Here is a 23244-nt window from a genome sequence, read left to right on the forward strand (position 1 = left end):
GTCTAGAATGACTCTCGTGGATGCCAATGAACACGGGTGCTCACGGAGATCTGGAGTAAGGGGTGAGGGTACGTATTAGGAAGCTCTTTTGATCGAACACCTAATCCCGCCCGCCTCGATAGCGGCCTCTACTAATGATTAGGGAAGTTGTCTATACTCGATATATCGTCGGCTATAATGCATGCAATGCAACATCCAAGTTTTAATCCTAGCATGTGAGAATTAGACTAATTCGGTTGACACGTAATTAGCATACAATTGGGTCGAAGTAGGAGTTAATGTTGATTTACATGTGAGAACATACAAATGATGAAAGAAATACAATGATAAATATAAATTACAAGAATGATGATTACATTAATTACAATGGATTAGGCGATTTATGTCGAAAATACCTTTAAAACGGATCATTTGAGAAAAAGATATAAAAGAATGAAACAAATAAATTAACGAACGAAACAGAAAGTGATAATACGAATAATAGTCAATTAATACGTAAACTAAACAAACTAGGTCAAGGCAGAAACGGAGTTCAGGGACAGAAATCATCCTGGAACAGGCGCAGCAGGACTGCGCCCTCTATAAGAGGCGCGGCGATTCTTTGCGTCTGTTCCAAGGGTGAGTTCGGCCGTGAAGCTTAATCGCAAATCGTTAATTTGAATTGATGAATTTAATGATGGATTAAAATATTTACTCGGATGGAAGTGATTAATAGGTTAATTACATGTGAATGATGGTCATAAAAGCGATAAACATGGATGGGATGAATCGGAAACGAATTATTTACATGAAATAATGATGAAAATATTAATGAGTCCTCTATTGAAATAAGTCAATTAGGCTAAATACAACGGATATACAACGAATATGTGACGAACATGCGAATAAACAGATTAAACTATATCAAAGATGAACTCCAGAAACTTAATATGAACAAATTGAATTTCTAAAATCCGGGTTTGAATTTTATGACGAAAACCCGTAAATATTGGATTATTTAGGATTTAAGTTGGATTTATGAGGAATTAAAACATGCTAATGATGGTGATAAATATACATGTGAATTATATGCTACAACGAAGAATTAACAGACGAATAAGCAAAAGAAAGAATTGAATACGAATTACAGAGGACAAACGAAGAAGAAAGGAAGCAGGAACTGCGGCAGCCTCACGAAGAGGCGCAGCAGGAACTGCGCTCCTTCGAAGAGGCGCAGCAGTTGCTGCGTCCTTTCTCGACGGTTACTTACTGGAAATCCGCAAAAACGGGTTTTAACAAAGGGTTTTAGAAATCGGTTTTAACGGTATTTTCGACGTAATCCTTACAATTGATGATACGAAAAGTAAATACAATAAATAAATAAGGATTATACACCCTCAGACTTACATGTTGACGAAACGAGAAGGACTAAGATATCGATTAGTGATGCTCGACGCGAATGCAAAGAAAGTGCCCTCGTAAGAGAAAAACGATTGATTAATTAAATTGATTGAGTGTAGTTGGTCAAATTGGTCGGTCATGCAACGGAGAGGCTGGTACCCGGAAAGATCCGAGCTTACGTGGTCGAAAGTTCAAGCACGTAGGCGCCAGTAAGTAAGAACAAAGTCTAGAATGCAAAGGGAGAAGAGAAGGGCGGACACTCGCGTGAGAAATATGAGGAGCGAAGGCTCCTATTTATACTAATCACGTGAAGGAATTAGGGTTTCGGAGACTCTTTGGAAGTGAATCTCGGAAAGATATGAAAAAGATACGTAAAACATGCGAAAAAGGGGTGGGAAGAGGCGCAGCGCCCACTGCGTCTCTTGGAAGAGGCGCGGCGCTTGTGCGTCCATTCCCGTGAGGTTTCCTCTCCGCTCAAGAAAGATTTCCGCGTTTGAGTTATAGTAGGACGGAAATAATTCGAATATCCTTAATATCTTATATGAATATTACGGGATATTATTTGCCAAAAGATAAAATTTGTAAAATATGGAATAGAAATATCCGGAACATTCCAGAATATTCTGACTCGGGATTTAACAGTTATCAGGAAATGGAGACGGTTTTTGACCCGGACTCCGAATGTACTCTAATTACTGCCAAAACGACCGTATCGGGACGTAGATGACATTTAAGAGGTAGACATTTAATATTTGAGCAATCACTTGACGATAATCTTACGAATTGTCACAAATCGTTCCGCGAACCAAACATGCGGCCCAATCATCACCGGGTGGTTTGCGGGAGGTGCAGAAATGAGGTATCTACAGGTATCCTTGGGGATTCCCCTCAAGATCATAACCAACACTGCTTCACCCTTAAGTATTTCTAGAGACTATCACAGAGAGACCTATCTAGGGTTCTGAGGATTCTCCTCAAGCTCGTTATATCACACCTTAACCTTTAAGGTCCAGACATGCACTACTACAAATTAGCACTTGGGCCACGGCTAAATTCGTGGAGCAAGTGCTAAATTTCCGTGGCTATATCATTTTGCCACGGGAATACCTTCCGTGGCGCAAGTGGCCGTGGCAAAGACATAGCCACGGGAAAAACAAGAACGTGGCTATTATTGAATTTTTGGCCACGGATTCTCTCGTGGCTAATAACTCCCGTGGCCAAAGAAATTTCCCGTGGCGAAACAATAATTCCCGTGGCAAACAATATATATGAAAATTAAATAAATAAATCGTAAAATAATTTATTTATTTTTCACAATTGGTATTTATTCATATACGGAACCATGACAAGCAAGCTAATTGTTTCGCTAGTTAACTTGATTCATTTGAACGTTATTTGGTTTCGCCGGTCATGCATTTGTGAGCATCGGAGAGGCTTCCCAGGAGGTCACCCATCCCAACACTAATCTCACCTGAGCACGCTTAACTGTGGAGTTCTTTTGATGTGCCACCGAAATTAAATGTTAACTTTGTTGATATAATTAGCACTTTGAATCCTTTTCAGTTTTTTTTTTTTTTTCAAATCTTACCTTTAGTACTATTTAATTACATAAATGTTACATGATTTACAAAATTTTGCGGGAAAAACATTATTTTGGCCGAAAGAATTAAATTTTCGATAGTAACCTACTGACTAATGATTTTGACGTCATTTTTTTGCCGAAGTCAGCAAACCATTTTCTCCAAAAAGTAAACGTAATTGTGTTTTCCTAACATTTTTTTTATTTCTTTTGTTTATCGACCTTCTTATTTTCATTTCTCATGTACTCATTTTTTCATATATTTTTCTATGCAAATTATATTGTATAACCGTCGTACCTGATGTGACCATTTTTTGGTAAAGTAATGACCGCTTTTTATAACTAAAGGTCTTTTTTCCCCAAAGTGATCAGTATTAACCAAAAAGTAGTCACTTTTTTTACCCAAAAAACACGAAAAAGACTATTGTACAAAAGAATCGCTTATTTTCCTAAACCGATTTCTCTTTTTTATCGTTTACCGTTTCTTTTCTCAAAATTTCACATTATTTGGAAATGTGACTGTAAATTATTATAATTTCTATATTTCTCTCTGTAATGCGCTTATTTTCAATGAAAAAATTTGGAATTTTTTTTTTCTCAAATGTTAAATTTTACGTTAATTGTTCATGGTACCCTCGAATTTTGACAGATTAAATATGATGCCCTTTTTTTAAGTTTTTACATATAGTACCCCTATATTTAGCTTTTTCAGTCCCATAATACTCGTTGACAAACTTCCGTCATAACGTCGATACCATATGCCTTGTGACGCCTTTTTTTGTTATCTAATGCACTATCAATTCATCATCAAATACCTAATTCCTTATTTTGTCTAATAAAATAACATTTAGTACCTAAATAATATAACAATAACAACATTACATACTTAATTATTCATCAAATTACTTATAAGAGTAACGGCGTTATGACGAATTTTCGCTAAAGGGTATTCTAGTAATGAAAAAGGTAAACACAAGGACACCATATGTAGAAACATAAAATAAGGGGTGTCATGTCTAATCTGGCAAAGTTCAAGGGTACCACGGGAAATTTCCGTAAATTTTATATCAAATTCAAAATTTTCTAAAAATATCCTACAAATAAGTTGGAAATCAAATTTTGAATGAAATAGTTTAACAATATATTCATTTTAGATTTCTCGAACATAGATGGAAATAAGGTTTTTATTCAATTTGATATGTTATATCTTTAAATGTGATACAATCATTTAAGATTGTTATTCAAGATTATAAAGTTTAATTTAAAAAAAAAAAAGAAATTAAAAGAAATTCACGACTTTAATAAACAAAATTATATATTAAAACAATTTTTTTAAATTATTATTGTTTTAAAAAACCTACCAAACATAAATGTGATTTGTAAAAAATCAAAAAATTTAGGCGATAAAATTCTTTGCTTGCATATAAATTTATAAAATTTTAAAATTTCTTATTAAAGTACATAAAACAATAAAAATATTAATTAAATTAATCAAAGTGGTTCTCAAAATTTATATTTAAATGTATTTTCATATTATTATATTTGATTAAATTTCATTCAGATTTAAGTCAGAAAAGATACTCGCCACGGGTGTTTGTAAGTTCGTGGCTAACAAAATATTTGCCACGGAACAATTCGTGACTAAATAAACTTTCGCCACGGGTGTGACATAGCCCGTGGCTAAAATAATTATTTGCCACGGGTGTAGCCTAATTCGTGGCGAAAGTGACTTTTTGCCACGGGAAAAATTATCCCGTGGCATAAATTTTTTTCCAAAATAATGAATAAGTTTTTCCCGTGGCTAAGCAAGCATTAGCCACGAATTATAAATTCCCGTGGCATAATTCGTGGCGCAAGTGACAATTTGTTGTAGTGATGGGATTCTAATCCCACACTATTTACCAACCATTGTGTGCTCGAGCTACATCAAGCTTGAGACCCTATTCCTTACCACATTACAAGTCGTAACCCATCGGCCCAAACACCACAAATACAAGCTCCAGACTTTTATCTACAAACAAACCTATTATTACCAGGCTCCACATTCCATAATGTCGAAGCCATTTTCATTCTTAGAGTCCACTTTTTAGTGTGCTCACGTAACAAGAAACATTTTCACAAAATATGCCTCTTCGATTCATGATCAAGAGGGATTTCTCTCCAATCAACCTTCGAGTCACCAAACGAAATTTGCCGCCATGACCCTCAGCTCCAGATTTTTATCTGTCAAACAAACCTATCATTACCAGGCTCCACATTCCATAATGTCGAAGCCATTTTCACCCTGAACCATATACGAAGTCCTCGAATGCTTTACTACCAAGAACGGGACACACCCAATCTACCCTTAGGATCCACTTTTTAGTGTGCTCACATGATAAGGAACATTTTCACAAATCAGACCTCTTCGATCCTTTATCAAGGAGGAATTGTCTCAAATCAGTTTTCGAGTCACCAAACGGCATTTATCGTCGTGACCGACACACTTTAAGGTCCTAACAGCTAGCTTAGACACACACATTAAGAACTATGATCTGGTTTGATTTCACATCACGTGAATACGTAGGCAGTTCTTCAAGGACATAACCATCCACCTCAAAATCAATTATCAAAACACACTCAGAACTACGATCTGGTTTGATTTCACACCACGTGAATACGTAGGCAGTCCTATTACAAGGACACAACCACATCCCCACACAAATTAAATTTTCACACATTCAATTTTCACACCTTCAATTTGCAATCCATTGCACACACACGCAGAACTACGATCTGGTTTGATTTTGCAAACACCCGAATACGTAGGCAGTCCCCGAACAAGGACACAACCGCATACTCTTTACAACTCAACCATCAACATCAATCCTCAAAAACAGCCCACCCAGCTGCAAAAATTAATCTTATACCTCTTTATTTGGGGCTTTTTCCTTAAGACGTCGCCCATTCCTTGTTTTATCAAATTCCCACCTTCTCACTCTGGGGGCTTCTCTTTCATGACGCCACCCGTCCTTTATCCTCAAACATCTTTTGAATCTCAACTACAGTCCAAAATAAACTGCCCATAGTCTAGTGCTCGGTTCGGACGATGACAAGGTCTTGGTTCCGCTCTCGAAATCATCATACCTCGAGAAGGGATCTCAAACGAGCAAACAGGGGCAAAGATGTCTGGAGAAGATAATAAATTCGTGTTCTCCAGCCGAGCGGACCTTCTACCTCAGGGATTTGATATGCGTTGTCACCCTTTCTTGGCTAAGGAGTTGCACACACATATGCAAAGTCTGTCAGAGTCACCCCCGTGTCGTGTCGATACTGAGTTTGTACCACGTTCACGGTTTTTACCACTTTAATTCATTTTTATGACAAACTTTTTAACCATAAATCATAATCACCCTTGGTTCCATATACCATGACGGTTAAATACGTGACTCGGTGATATTAATTGGTTAATTACATTTTAAAGGAAATCCTTTTCTTTTATTTACCATTTTAATTCATTTTTATGATAAACATATTTTTACCATTACAAAAATCATCCTTGGTTCTTTATACCATGACGGTTTATTCCGTGACTCGATGATATTATTGGTTAATTACAAATTAAAGGGTACTTTAACAACTTTTTATTTTACTTAGCATTTTTCTCATTTGTTTATATTTTTAAACATATTAGTCATAATTCATAATCATCCTTGGTTATTTATACCATGTCGGTTTAATCTGAGTACGATGACAAACTTGACAAATTACAAATAAATGAACTTAACATAATTAGTTCAAATCAAACATTTTCCTTTCACTTTTATTTCATTTTATTTTCATCTTTGTCTTGACCATATTATATGTCACCCTTGCTAAAAATAAATACCATGTCGATTTAACTCGAGTACGGTGATAAAATGGTTAAGCACACATATTTTACGTTTTTATTTTAAACTATGCTTTTCAAACTTGCAAATCCGACAACGAATATTACTAACATAATAGTAATTATTCCGAGTCATGCAAATCATACATGCAAATCATTTAATCCCAAATACGGTTTTAAACAACCTTTTTAACAACCAGGAAGCACCTCTTGGCTCGCCCCATGGCTCGCGCCCCAAGAGCCTGCCTATTTCCACCTTTTAAAACCTGGGCAGAGCCCATTCCCTCGCCAATAGGCTCGCGCCCTATTGGGGTTGCCTGACACTGTTCTGCCTCATTTTACCACTTGTCTATGACGATCAATATTACGGTTAATCCGAGTACATGACGGATCAGATTGACAAGTTTACGTTTTTACACTTTTTCATTTGACACCCTTTTTCAAATAAATGGATCATGTTAAGCATCATAACCCGAATTTGGTAAATGGATGTTTAATTTCCGTTTTCACATGAAAATCAATCTAAATCCAACTCGACATCAATTACATTATATTTGGATTAACAAACCGACTTAGGAAATCTTCACATGTTAGATTAAGACATTTGGATGCGCATTCATGCATTTAAACCGTTTTATCAACTCTTGCACTTAAACAACCACGATCAATCAGTAGAGGCTGCTGACGCGGGCGGGATTGGGTGTCCGATTAAAGGGCTTTCCAATACGTACCCTCACCCCTTACTCAGAACCTTTGGATAGTGGATGGCCTTATCCAGGGCGCACGAGAGTCATTTTAGGCAAAGAATGCTAAAAGGGGGACGAGTCCTTATCTTTAGTACCTATGTCAAACACTACTTTGTGCTTCGTTTGACCGAGGTATAAAGTGGATTCGAACAGGTTCCAAGCATCCCACAAATGCTTGGTGGCGACTCCGAATATCTCTGCATCGTTTCCAGACCTTTGACGAGACGAAACCGACCGATCTAAAGCGTTCCGGTCGAAAGCATTTCTACGCCACCGAGCGTGTGGCTTTCAGACCGCTGCATGTCCACAATTTGGCTTGGCGTGCAAGTGGCCCGTGATTACGGACCGGTAGGCGGCTCTCGCCCACAGACCGGCTTGTGGCCCATGTCCATAGGGAGCAGGAGCGTGACCCCCACTAAATGGTGGTTGACGAGGAGGAGGCTGACGGGTAGCTACTGGTCTTCTCACTTCCCCAGTTTTCTAGCTAGTTTGGGGAAGTTTGTCTATTATTGTAAGTATTTCTGCTTTTATTTATTTTTCATCTCCTTTTATTTATTTATTTCATTCATTTCTTGGTTGTTTTTATCCCGTTCCCCTGTATATTCTGCTGGTGTATGTTGGAGGACAACGAGGGCGCTGTCCGTTTTGGTTTGGGGAGGGTATTGCATCCTTTGAGTCTGCATTTGTTTTGCATTTCACGTTTATTTTCTGCTTGCATTGTTTTTATTTTTAAAATATCAAAAATCACAAAAATTCAAAAATTTAAAAAATTCAAAAATATTTCCCGTTTAATTTTGCATTTAGGTCGAGTCGGAACGGTAGATTTCAGTGATGATATTGCTCCATAATTTGTCATTTCACTTAAGCCTTGTATCAAACTGTCAACTTATTAGCTTTGTCATGTGCATAATCTACAAGTTAATATTAAAAATACAGCTGAACATATAGACTTGACCTGATAAAATTGGCAACCTACTTAAAATTTCTAAGTTTTAGAGCCGTATAACTGGTGTCATTTATGACCAGTTCATGTAGGAATTGAGAGTAGTATACTCCTTGCATAACATGTTCACTAATTTGCACTTTTATGAAATTTAATTTCTTTTTGCTTGCATACATTCGAGTTTGTGGTCGGTGTCACATGTTGAGAGGTGCTTACAATTTTCCCCCTTTCTTTCATTTTACCCATTTAGCTCCACATTAGCCAAACTTAGCCTTTTTCACCCTTAACTACACCCAAATTAAGCCTGCCCGTCAAGCTAGTTTAGTGTGTTTTGCGGTACATATTTTGTTGATTAAGTTTGGTTTGTATTATATCGTTTTGAAGTTGGTAGAAAAGAAAAGGAAGGAGGATGTTGAAATTAAAAAAAATTGAAAAAAAAAAGAGAAAAACGTGAGCAGAAGAAAGAAAAGAAAAAAAACAGACCGTGTGAAAAATTAGAAAAGTTTGTGTTTGTGACGGTCTCACTCCTATGCTTTACTTATATCTTTTGAGGAGTTATTGTTTCGGTTAATGAGTTTTTGTGCCAATTGAAGGGTACTTGAGATTAATTTTCTAATTGGTTGAGAATTGGATGTTGGTTCATATGGTATCGTTAGGTAGCTAGCTTGACTATCGCCTTATAATCCCATATTTTTTTTTGCCTACTCTTACTCACAACCTCACTTTCCCATAACTTTTGTAAGCCCTCAGCTGTGACAGGCATTGTTTGGTCGGAATGTATGTATGGTGATTAGAATTTTCTATCAATTTAGTTGCAAGCATGTTTATGTGGGTCGTAGTTTAGGTGAGTGACTATTTCTCTTCTTCTCTAACATTTATATACTTACCCTTTGCTTTATGAGAGAAGAGTGACCCGTGAGAGTCCATTTTTAAAGGTCTTGCAAGGTCGACAGTTCAGCTTATTTATAAACATCATACAACTCGTTTGCACTTGACTTTTGCAGCTATAAGTGTTAGTTTTGTTTGCATTAAACGGTATAAGTGTACAAGTTATAGCTAGCTCAGAGTTTTCTTTTCCGTTCCATTAGTTTGCATTTAGTTTACTCGAGGACGAGTAAAGGTTCGGTTTGGGGAGATTTGATACGTGCAATTTATATAGTCCTTTTTGGGCTCTTATTGCACGCATTCCCATGTCATTCTCATAGTTTTGTATTGCAAAATGCCCCGAATAAGCTACTTTGGTTTGGTTTGTCCTAATTGCAGGAATAGACCCGAAAGTAGTGGATCATACCTTTTTCCAGTCCTTTAGCATGCATTTATGGAGATGGAATGTTTTGAGCAGATATGCTATGCCTCGGGAAGCGTGAAGGAGTATTTGGAAGCTAAGCAAACGAAGAAGTCATGCTGGTTCAGTGGCTAACACCTCGATCGAATGGTTTTCTGATTCGATGGAGAGGTTCTGGTGGTCAAAGAAGCTCGATCGAGTCCCTATAGTACTCGATCGAAATGATGCTTTTGGAGTTTACTCGATCGAAGGCCATATTTGTTCGATCGAGAGGAATTACTGGGATAGTTCTCGATCGAGGAGTCTCAAATCCCTCGATCGAGAGGATTGTTACTTAACACGGGATTTCTATTCCGTGATTATCTTAATTAGTATTTTAGTTTATTTAATAAATATTTTCCCTATATAAGGGAAGACATAATTAAGTTTTAAACACACTCGATTACTCTTAATCATTCTGTTTTTAGGCTTTTAATTACTGTTGAAACTATTTATCTTCTCCTTTCACGTTACTTTGTTCCTAATTGCGGATCTCAAGCTTGTAATCTCTCTTTACTCTTACTCTTAATTTAATTCATCTTTGCCTTCTCTTAATCTTTTCTCTTAATTTCTGTCTTATTGTTATTGTTCTTATTAGTTTATGTTATTGCATCTTCGTCATATTATGTCTCTTGTTTATTCATATATCATTGTTTTTAATTTCACCAATAGTATGAGTAGCTAATTCTCTCTATGTTAGGATTAGGGGAGCCATGGTAGTGAATAAATTAAGTTTAAAATAGATTAGATGATTGACTTATGAGAACTGTTTTATGACAATATAACTGTAATCGTTTAGTTGAGTGCACGCTTCTAAACTAGTTAAATTGGTTAAATTCAGACCTAGATCGAAAGATTGGAATGAACAGACCTGTTATGCACAGTAGACTACACTAATGAGGATGAAAGTTAAGTTAGTTGTATTCTAGGGCGGATAGCGGACCGAAAGGACCTTTCCCTTACCCTTCTCACATTAGATCGTCTGAACTATTCATGATTGAGTTGATTAATTGCCATGTTAAACCGACTTCCTAACATACTTCTCTTTATTTGATTACACTGTTTATTTCTCTTTATTCTTACTGCTCTTTTCTCTTGCTTTAATCTCCTTTCAGTTTAGAAATCAATTCAAAACACCTAATTGTTACCTGACGGACTTAGATTAGTGGATAGATATAATAGCCTCCCTGTGAAGATCGACCCTACTTCCACTAGCTTCTATTAGTTGATTTAGGTATTTTTTTTTGGTACTAGACGACAGGTATCAACCCCTGTTTAGGAAATTGCATCACAATAGTCACAAAAAGTCTCCATGTGTAGATGAGGATCCTCACTAGGCATCCCTCCAAATTGACTTCGTTCGACCAATTGTATGAATGCGGATTTAGCAATGAAATTACCGGTCAAGTGGGGTGGTGTTGGAGTACCATTGGGTAGATTCTCCTCGGTCGGTACGGACTAAGATGAGAATTTAGGCATTGTAGGTTTTATTTTGTGGTTGGTTTGGAATTGGGTTTTCCTCTCCTTGTCTTGCAAAAGGGTTGATAAACACAACACTATCCATTTGGATGATACCAATGTCCAAAAGTTCTTCAATACCCACAGTTGTAGTACCTCTAATGGTTTTTCTATTATTTGTCAAAGTTCTCTCGATTTCGGGGTTAATTGGCAAAAGATCGCCTTATGATCTCCTAGAAATGCAAAAATAAAACAACTAGAAAACAATTAAAACTACCTTGAGGAGATTGACTTCCCGAAGGTTAAGAAAGACACAACTAAAAACATCAAATGATAACAACTCAATTGAACACCGTCCCCGACAACGGCGTCATTTTGATGAGAGGTGTCGTCTATGCTCTCAAACAATATTTATAAGCTCAATAAACTACTCTTAGTAGAGTGGTAAGTAGAGGTCGGATCCCAAGGGACGGGTATTGTATTGACTTATCGGTTGTAAAAAGCTATGTCTTAGTGTCACAATTTGGGTTGAGGTTGAGATTTGCAATTTAAACTACTTAACAAAAGGAAGAGTAAATAAATGAAATCAAAGCAAAGTAAGCAAATAGAGTTTGTAAACAATTGATTAAAACACTAGGGTGTCATGGGTTCATGGGGAATCATGATGAGATCACATAAATAAGTTAGTTTATATCTTACAATCCCTTGGGAGACTTAGGTCTCGGACCCGAGTTGGTCACAACTTTACAACACTTACATCGACTTGGTTCTCCCTATTAAACTATATGAATGGTCTAACAAGCCTTGAATTAATTTATGTCTTACAAGTCTTGTTGAAAGGATAAGAGAATTATGCTAGGTTGTCAATCAAGCATTTCATCAAGTATAACATGTGCATAAGTTGAAACTACAACAACTAAGCATTCATATGAACTTATTAAGTATATATATACCCCATGATTAACTCCCCAAATCCCCCACTAACCCTAGTTAGCGAACTACTCACTCATTATCATGGAAAACATGTTAACAATGGTGTCAATCATCTTAATAAGTATAAACATGATGGAAGAGTAAAGCAATAAACAAGGATTTAAGTAAGATTAAAGAAATTTTACGATTCTTAAGATGAGCAAATGGAAAGGAAAGAATAATAGAAGAAAACTTGATTGATGATGAAGAGTTGTCAATTCAACAATAAAAACCCAAATAATCTTCAATTACCCAACTAGATCTAAGAATTCTTGAACAATAATTAAGGAAGGATTAAAGTGTATTAAGCTAAATCACTTGTTTAATATACTAATTTTCTACTAACTAATCTTATATTACAAGGGAGTATTTATACTAAGTACAAGTATTAGGTTAACTAAGGGCTTAAATGACGATTAAGCCTCTTAAATGAAGTCCAACGCCTTACAAGTTCTGGCATGGAACGCTCGACCTCCTTCGGATGGACGCTCATCCTACTCTATGGGATGCCCGCCCTGCCTTGGGGGCGCTCGGGCTGAGCTTGGGGATGCCCGTCCTTAGTATTGGGACACCCGTCCTGGCTTTGGGACGCATGTGCTAAAGGGCAGTTTTGCTTCTTCTTTCATTTGGCTGCCGCTTAACTCATAGGGATCCTTTAGGAATCATGGGGGTCCTTCATCATTGCCCATTTACTTGTTTTATTGACTTTGGAATTTTTTATTGGTCTCCTCCTTGTTGCTTGGTTGTTAGATGCGATCAATTTAGCTCCGTTTTGCACTGTCTAAGCAAGGCTAGCACTCCTCTTCTACCAAGGGCACAAAACCTTATAGAATATGCATAATAGGAAGCTAAAGATAAGAAATGACCCTAATGCATGCTATAAAGCGTAGGAACAAAGCTAGTCAGAGGAGTAAATGTGCGTAAATACGAGTCACATCAATTATTAGTCACCTCGAAGTCGAGTTTGACAGAAATCGGTGTATCGCCTTTATGAGAAATAAGAAACACTCCTATACCATATGTAACTCCCCCATCTACCAAAGTGTCTTACCAAAGCCTACCTTAGCAAATGAAAGTGCTACCATCTCGGTTGCCCGAGGTACAATACATCAAAAGTGACCATAAAGAAACATACTTTAAAGTTTAACTGTTTATAGTGCGTACAACTTATAAACCAAAACCAAACGTACAACTGTCATAAAAAAAAATCAAAACTATGACAACTCTCAGCGGAAGACTAGCTATCAAACTACGTGAAGACTCCATCCCAGGCGAGACCCGCGAGATATCCATAAGCATACCTGCTAAACAACTACTTACCACCCCCGAATGGATCACACCACAGTTTTCAAAACATTTAAACGGGGTCAGTTACTGCGTAAACAAAATAAGCCAATACAACAGACAATTACACAATCACAATCCTCCAACTCCGTCACATCACTAAACATCTGACTACACACTAAAGTGTGTTACCCTGCCAGAATATCCATCGCAACAGATATTCCACACCGCCAGTGGGGGACCACAACTTTTTCCACCTAAGCCCCTCTCATCTCCATCTAGCGAATAACCCATATTCATTAATGTGCACATCCCCTTGTGACGGGAACCACAAGAGGCTAATCAAGGGCGTGAAGCCACTCCCACAAGTGACTCCACTAAGCCAAGGTCACACATCGCGAACCACATGCAAAAACAACCAACCACAAAACCAATGTAAACAATGTCAATACCAATTAACGATACAATCAACATGCCAATCAATCAAACAACCGTCTTATAATATTTATACAATAACTGAGTAGGGAAACCCCACCTCTTCGCAATCTGTTATAACTGCAGCCAATCAGACAAATGTACAAAAGTAGCACATCGTCACCTACAACAATAATCAACAATTACACATCATAACCCGATTTCTACCCAAAACCCCCAAATCACCCAATTAGGGTTAGAGCAATATTAATCTTCCGACATAAAAATAATATAAGAATCTTACCCACAAGATGACGATCACAACGGTATGATGAACTCAGAAATCCGATAAATCCTAGCCTTGATTTGATACCAATGATTGAAGAGAAAGAGCGTCGTTGTTTTATTTTGCTAAAAGTTTGAGAATAAGATTAAAAGGTAAAAAGCAATAGTCGCAATAACTTTATGTACACATAACACTAACTCCGCCAACTATGCCTACCTTCACAACGCGGCTCCCGATATCATATCAACTATAGCATAACTCTCGACACTAACTACATAATACTACCTCCACAAATGTCGTTAACTCCGTCTCACTAACATATTATCCACTGGCAAATCCAATATCAAGACAATCCACCAAGCGAGATCAACCCCCAAACGGAATGTTACATTTTACCACCCTAAAAAAGAACTTCGTCCTCGAAGTTTACTCAAACTCATAAACATCATCACCCAAACTGTCAACACTATCGAAGTTTACTTACACCCATAATCAACATACCACTACAAACACTGCCATTACTTTTAGTAAAATCAACCACAACACAATTACATCCTTTATTCTGCACCGAGACTCAAACTTCCAAGTATACTACAACATGCACAACCATCAAACTCTATTCGTCTCATCCTACTCCTCTTAAGATAAATGTTACGTCCTCGTAACCCACTAATACTAGATCCTTAGCTATATCTTCTCATTATCCTCGTCACCACCGGATGTCAACGATAACCGGCTATAACCTTAACATCTACAACCATGCCTATATCCAGGGCTCTGTTTCACTAACAGTTCTCATACCTCAAATTATTCGGCACACCACCTAATCTATACCACAAAATCCTTAGAATAACCAACACTCTAACTCTTCCACATTACCGCAAAGCGACATACTCCTCTATACATGCACTTATCTCCATAATCATAACTCACGATCCACAATTGTTACACACACTCACACTAGCTTTTCAAGTTCTTTTCTTTTATTACCGCAAAACTCACCCATAACTTAACATGATACTAAGATCTAACGCTCCGTACCTACTGTCCCGATAAAAGTTATAAACCACCAGTATTTTCCACTTCAGTACGACACATGTTCCACAAATCACTTGTCTATACTATGTCAACTAAGGCCTCCTCTAAAACGAAATCAAAAGTACTCAAACAACCTCTCACAACTATGTCCCATGAACAGAATATCACTATACTACGACAACAACGAACACATGCGCAACTCTTTTCCATATCAATATCTACCCTCACTCCCAAGTCGAAACTAGTTAGAAACATCAATAAACAAACAACGATCTACATGTCCAAATCGAAACTCACAGGCAACATCAGTAAACTAATTAACAATCTATATAACTGGTATATACTTCCGAAAGTTCATCACATAAGTGTCCCGCCTACTTCACCATAACACATGACGGCATCGCAACACCGCGACTAACAGCGGCACCGCAGCGCGAAAGTACCCCCCATGACAACACGAAGTACCGTGCCCGGATCGCCACCCGAGGCACAATAAGCACATCGATAGTCATCGCAACTTTTAAAATCCTATAAACACTGACTCAGTATAACTTCCTTGACAAGAAAACTTTCTTAAAACCGCTTTACTAGATCACAACGCAACATATTACATGGAATAAACAGATAACAATTATATGACTATCACACTATACCACTACTCGTGAGATCAGAACCTCACACAAACACTTATACACATCAAAGACCCATAATCGAATCTAAATAGCCAATCCTAATCACGTAAGTTACCACTTCATAATGGATATCTCTCACCTAAGCTTAAACGCATATGCCCTACATAACTCATTCTCCCGTCGTATAAATACCACCACCTGGCACATGTAACCATATCATTAATACTCAACTACTATAAACCGCCTCCTATAATCACATCTTATACTCCCTCACAACCATACATATCAATCCGGCCTCTACAAAATCAACCTCTTTAGAATGACTAGCTTTCCTTAATAATCATCACCCTTAACCACTAGTGACAACACCACAACACCACTACTGTTCTTATAACAAACCTCTTACACTCACCTCTAAAAATAACAGTTAATTTCTATTTTGGTCAACATCCCAATTAACAAACAACAAATCCGTCAACAAAATTTACCCTAGCATTCATTCCAATTCTATCCTTAATTGTATCGTCACCTGACTCACCACCAAAATCTCATATCATGCAAATACTCTACCAACCTTTTACTCCCCTTAATTCCTCGAAACTCATGACTAACATGTCGTCCTGAAATTCCTATATAACCATTAACTCACACTATCATGCTAATATCATATAACTCAACGATTCCTTGCTCCCATATCGCATAACTCCGGTTAACATTCTCTTAGTTTACTCCCCTTATTCTTTTCCCTTTACACTCGATATAATCAATTAACAATTCGACTCCTTATTGCTATTACCTAACTCTTTAGTGCTCCGGTTACCTTCTCATTATTCCAAAACTCAAATTCCCTTAATTTATATCAGTACCTTCTCACTCTTTCTTACCATGGATTCTCTTTCATCATGCTACTCACTCACACTTGCCACCAATCATTCCACACAATCAATGTTTACTCTTCAATTAATTGCATCTCCCTTTTACGTCTCTAGAAAACAAAAAATTTACCTCATACCGTTAATTGCCAAAAGAATTACACACTAGACTCACCTCTTGATAGTCCAAATTCCCAAACTCAGTCACTATCTACAAATCCAGGTCGCGGTATAACTCCATCTAAGTTCACTATATACCACAATTCTCCATCCATCTACAACGACCTTTCATTACATATATTCTAAACCAACACAATCCTAACCATCTCCCTCCATAAATCCTTACACATCTCAAGTTGCCACTATTCACATCCTTTCTTTCAATCTTTTCATTCCCACATTCCTCAGACTTACCTACCCCTCTAACCATGTACGATTATCACTAATCTACTTAAACCCACGACCATATCACCCACCATACCTCACCAAATGTGCTCATTGCATCAATAAACTCATCAATCTTCCCTTCCTCTTTCCACTGTCAATCACAATCACGTATAATCCATGACCTTCCCACCAAACTCATACCCATCATAAAGTGCTACTCCTCACATCATAAGATCTGGTAACTTACGCATCAGGACCAACACATATGTAAAACAATGTATAAAGAAGCAAAAGAACAACTTTGAAATAAATATGATATGCGACGAGGTAAAAAGATAAGCATATGACCCAAAATAGGGGTTACTACATCGAGTACAACCTACTCGATCGAGTAGGTGAAGAACAGAAGCACGCATAATAAATTACCAGGGTTACTCGATCGAGTATGGGGTAATCGATCGAGTGACAACAGGTGTACTCGATAGAGTAAGGGGTACTCGATTGAGTACCATACGTAGTTCCCAGCACTGTCCAATTTTCGTAAAACTGTCGTATCTCACTCTTTTATTGGTCGTTTTGGGCGTGTGACCTAAGGTTAGAATCGTAAGAGAACAAGCTATCACCTCCAATTGGAATCACACCAATATCATATATGCATCTCAAGTTATAACAATTTAAAGACAGCGCCTCTATAATCAAACAACATAACTATTCGGTTTCACAAGTTACTAACTAACATCTCTTATTCCACAAGTTACTAACTAATCAAAATCCATACAAGAAACACCAAAGTATGACCCATACCACTCTATTCTACCTTAATCATATATATACAAATATCACAACTCCTATCGCATGTTACTACTACTAAGCCAAACATTAACATTCATCATGGTCATGTATATCCTCCAACTTATCCAACATACAATCCAACACTGTCCATTCAACTCAGTCATATCTTCATCCAACATGTGCATATGAAACAACAATAAACAAATAGCGATCCCATGACACCCCATATGACCGGTTAAAAGCTTTAAGGGCAAGTTCGCGACTTTAGGACGTCTCTTAAGCCTTCGCATTAGCTCCTAACAACTTCTTTTAATACTCCGTAATTTAGTAGATTTGATATTAATAATTTACGCGTCATTGATAATAATAATTAATTACAACAGTCAATATATATATATATATATATACATACATACATACATACATACATACATACATACATACATAATGTAATTAAAGGACAGAATAATGAAGTAACGTAATGAAGGAGTTGGGAAGTGTTGAATTGGGCCGAGTGTGGTGGGCTACTCGTGTAACACATGAGTTGGTTGAGTGAAGTCGGGATTTCGTAATTTATTTGTATTAAGCTAGTTTCCTAATAGAAATACCATACCTTCTAATCTTACTATTAATACCCACTATAGACCTCTACCCGAATTATTATTCACAAATAAATCTTAGAATTACCCATCAAATAGAGGAAACGAGATCTAGGAGGAGAAAGAGGAGAATTCTAGCAAGGAGAATTCTAGCTAGGAGACCGTGGTGGTGTCGTGGTTGTCGGAGATGGAGGTTTGCGGCGGTGGTGGCTGGAAACATGCGAAAACAGGGGAGGTGGGGTTGTTGTTGCTGATGTGATTTGTAACGGTGGTCGCGGCTGTTGCAGGAGGTTCGACGAGGCGAGGAGTCACCCCCGGAACCACCAAGGCGCAGCGGTGAGGCTGGTGCTGGCCAGAAGTGGTGTGCTTTGGTGTAGAGGGTGGTGACGGGTTGAATTTGTCATGGGTTGATGAGGGTTCCTGTTGGGTTCAGTTAGGATATGGTGGCTGACCGTGGCTGGGTTACTGGTGGTTCTGGGTACGGTGGAGGATGATGGTGACCTATAATGGTGGTGGTTGTCGTAAATAGTAGTTAAACGTTGAGTTTGTATATGTCGCATTTTCGGTATTAGCAGTGTCGTGGTAGTGTTTAGGGCGTGAGATTTTCGGGTGCTGTGGCGGTTTGGATGGTGGTTGTTGGTTGTTCGGGTGCGTCAGGTTGCATGCTAGGAGGTGGCAGGCTTGGGTGGAGATGATGGTGGTTATGGGAGTCGTGAAGGATGGGTTTTGGTGGGGTGTTGAACACGGTTTTAACGTGTAGTATAGGGTATGTGTTGTGGTTGTTCTCACGGGTGCATGGTTAAATTGGGAATTTGGGTTTAATTAATAATAAAAGACGGGTATGCTTGGGATTTGACTTGGGTTTTTGAGACGGGAATTCACCAATGGTTTGAGACGGGTTTTTATTTAATTGAATCACATAATGTTTACATAATTAATATTAATATAATTAGTAATTGGATAGCGTTGAGTCGGAATCCCTCTTACTACTAAGATAATAAAAATTCTCTTAATTTCCCTCCAAAATGAACCTACCTTAATAAGGAAACAACTAAAACTTTCTTTTAATAAATTTTAATAAACTATTATTTTTTCCTTAAAATATAATCTTATTATAATTATACTCTAATCTTTTAATTAAATTCAAAATAATAATTTTTTTTATTATAATAAAATAAAATTGATATAAACTATAAATATAAGTTGCTAAATTTTTCATAATTCAATAATGATTACTTTAGAAAATAACTTAACACATACTTACTATCAGGTTCGTGACAAAAAAAGTTCATTAAAAAAATTGGAGAGAATTATAAAATGAAATCCGTAGTTTTATGGTAAAAAATAGTACTTCACAAAAATATACATTTCATGCATAAGTTTACTCAATTCTCTTTAATTAGTTTTTCATTTCAAATTTTTTTTTTGTTTCATCTCAAATACAATGAAGTAAAATATTAAATATTAATGAGGTGTCGATTTAAATAGTACCTTAAAAAATAAATACTATATATATATATACCGCGCAGTGGCACGAGATCTATACTAGTTAGTTAAATAATTATATAATCTATTAAGAAGAGTAGTGGGTAATTTTGTATGTGATTATTATTTATGTTAGGTGTTATTATTATGTGAACGTATATTGAATTGTGATGGATGACGAGATTAGTGTTAATATTATGAATGAGTATTGGAGACGGAGTATATGTGTGATGTGACTCATATTTGAGCACATTTAGTCCCCGAATTAACCTCGTTCCTATGCTTTATAGCACTTATTTGGGTCATTTACTATCTTTAGTTTTCCATTTTGCATATTCTTTGAGGTTTTGTCTCCTTGATAGGAAAGAATTGCTAACCTTGCATTTATGAGGCGAAATGGAGCTAAATGGATCGCATCTAATGACCAAGCATCAAAGAGAAGACCGACATTAGAGGCCTAAGTAGATAAATAAAGTAAAATGGGCAATGATGAAAGGATCCTTGCATCCCCGACATGATCCTTGTGGATTATTGTGGAGCCAAACATGGGAAGCACTCTGCCCGGGGTTCCGAGCGGCCCGAGCACGATCCGAGCGTCCCAGAACACCAGGATCCGAGCGGCTTGACCCCAAGACGAGCGGACCATGCAGCAGGGATCGAGCGTCTCCTCCAGGATCTGAGCGGATCACAAGGCAGAACAACCTGTGCCACAACATGGGACGAGCGGATCGAGGCAGGACTAGCAAGGAGGATCCGCGCATTTCCCTCGGGAGTAGCATTTCCTCAAGTTTTCTTAGGGTCTTAATAGTCATTTAAGCCCTTAGTAACCCTAATTCTTGTACCTAATATTTAGTATAAATACCCCTTTGTACTACCTAGATTAGGAGGAACTCGTATGCTCTCTTAATCAATTCTTAATCCAATCTTAATACTCTCTTAATTTAGTTGTAATACATTTCTCAATATTAATCACATCTTAATCTTTCCTTAATTTCTCCATTGTTCTTCCTTTTATTTGGGTAATTAGAAGATTATTTGGGTTTATTTGGAAGATTGACAACCTTCCATCAATCATCAAGTACTTCTATTATTCTTTGCTTTATTGTTTGGAATCATCTTCATAGGTATAATTTCTCTTTATCCTTACTTAATTGTTGTTAATCACTTTTATTTATTCATCATGTTTTGCTTTGTTTGTATGATTGACAACCTTATTAGAATGCTAAACTTGATCATGAGTGAGTAGTTCCTTAGCTAGGGTTAATGGGGAATTAGGGGAAACAAACATGGGGATTGATCTATGCTTAATATAATATGTTTTCATAATTAATTTGCTTGCTTGTTGTGATTTCAACTTATGCACATGTTATGTTTGATGAAATGCGAGCCTATGAATCCTTACATTTTTTACCCATCTCTTATCTCTTCAATGAGGCTTGTAAGACATAAACTAACTCGAGCCTCATTAGACCATGCATAAAGTTGAATAGGAAGGATTAAGTCAACTTGTAGGTGTTGTACATTCTAGACGACTTGGCTCCAGGATGCAAACCTTCTTAGGGATTGTAAGATATACACTAACTCGATCCCATCACAACAATAAGTGCTTGCATCTAATTGAGAACATGTTTATGTGATCAACTCCCATGAATCCCCTATGAACCCATGATACCCTAGTGCCTTTAATCATTTGTTTACAAACCCCTTTAATTGCTTTGCTTTGCTTTCATTACTTTACTTTCATTTTGTTGATTAGTTTAGATTACACATCATCTCAACCCAAATTGTGACACCCTAAGACATAGCTATTTACAATTGAGAATCCTACATCAATACCCGTCCCTTGGGATCCGACCTTTACTTACCTCTTTACTAAGAGTAGTTTGTGAAGTTATATATATTGTTTTGGTTGGTAGCTTTTGACGACGAGTTTTAAACAATACCAAAAATGGCGCCGTTGCCGAGGACGGTGTTAAATTGATTTGATTTTCATTAATTGTTTTTAATTGTGTCTTTCTTTACCATGGGGAAGTCAAACTCCTCAAGGTTGTTTGAATTGTTTTCAAGTTGTTTGATATTTTGCATGACTAGGAGATCACAAGGTAATCCATTACCTATTGATCTTGAAATTGAAAGGACCTTAATCAACAATAGAAGAGTTGCTAGAGGAACTTCAAGAGTTGTAGGTATTGGAGAGATTGTGGACATACAACCAAATAACATTGAGTTCACCAACCCTTTTGCAAGAGAAGGAGAGGATAACCCAATACAAAACCCACCACAAAATTAACCCACAATGCCTAAATTTTCATCACATTCCGTACCAACCGAGGAGAACCTACCAAATAGTACTACTACACCACCACATTTAACCGGTAATTTCATTGCCAAATCCGCATTCATACAATTAGTTGAGAGAACTCAATTTGGAGGGATGTCTAGCGAAGACCCTCATTCACATATGGAGACTTTTTGTGACTATTGTGATGCGATTTCTCAAACCGGAGTTACTCAAGACCAAATCCGATGGGTATTATTTCCAATTTCTTTGATCGGTACCGCAAAGCAATGGTTGAAGAGCCTAGACAAGGCTACCCTTGGTATTGATTCATGGAAGAAGCTAGCACTTGCTTTCTACAAGAAATTTTATCCTTCGGAGAAGACCAATATATTGAGAGCCCAAATCACCGGGTTCAAGCAAAGGGATGAAGAATCATTATATGAGGCATGGGAGATATTTAAGGACACTTGTCATTCTTGCCCACACCATGGACTCAGCGAGTGGTTCCTTGTGCAATAATTTTGGAACGGTTTATATTAAGACTCCCGCAACATTCTCAATATGGGATCCAATGGGATGTTTACCGAAGTTGATGACAATCAAACATGGGCCAAAATCGAAGATATGGCGGTTCATAATTCACAATATAGTAGGCCTCGAAAGGCCACTAGAGGAGAAAAGCATGAGGTAGATTCCATCACACAATTGGGTGCCCAACTAAGTGCTCACATTTTCACCATCAATTTGAAGTTTGAGAAGGCCATGGCTAAGCTTGATGAAGCTTCCAAATCACCAAAACAACATGTTAATGCTATGGTGGCATCATCCTCAATTCCAAGTGGAGTATGTGAGAGTTGTGGAACTTTGGGACATGACCAAAGTGAATGTAGAGGAACAAATGAAT

The 23244-nt window shown here is 37.3% G+C and overlaps 1 non-coding gene across 1 annotated transcript; it reads right to left on the reverse strand.

Annotated features, from left to right (window-relative positions):
* Positions 1 to 22727: 22727 nt before the first annotated feature.
* Positions 22728 to 22834, reverse strand: LOC141645001 (small nucleolar RNA R71). The gene has a single exon (XR_012544599.1). It is a non-coding gene; the product is annotated as a small nucleolar RNA R71 (small nucleolar RNA).
* Positions 22835 to 23244: the final 410 nt, after the last annotated feature.

The sequence above is a fragment of the Silene latifolia genome, chromosome 2 (assembly GCF_048544455.1).
Source record: "Silene latifolia isolate original U9 population chromosome 2, ASM4854445v1, whole genome shotgun sequence".
NCBI lineage: Eukaryota > Viridiplantae > Streptophyta > Magnoliopsida > Caryophyllales > Caryophyllaceae > Silene > Silene latifolia.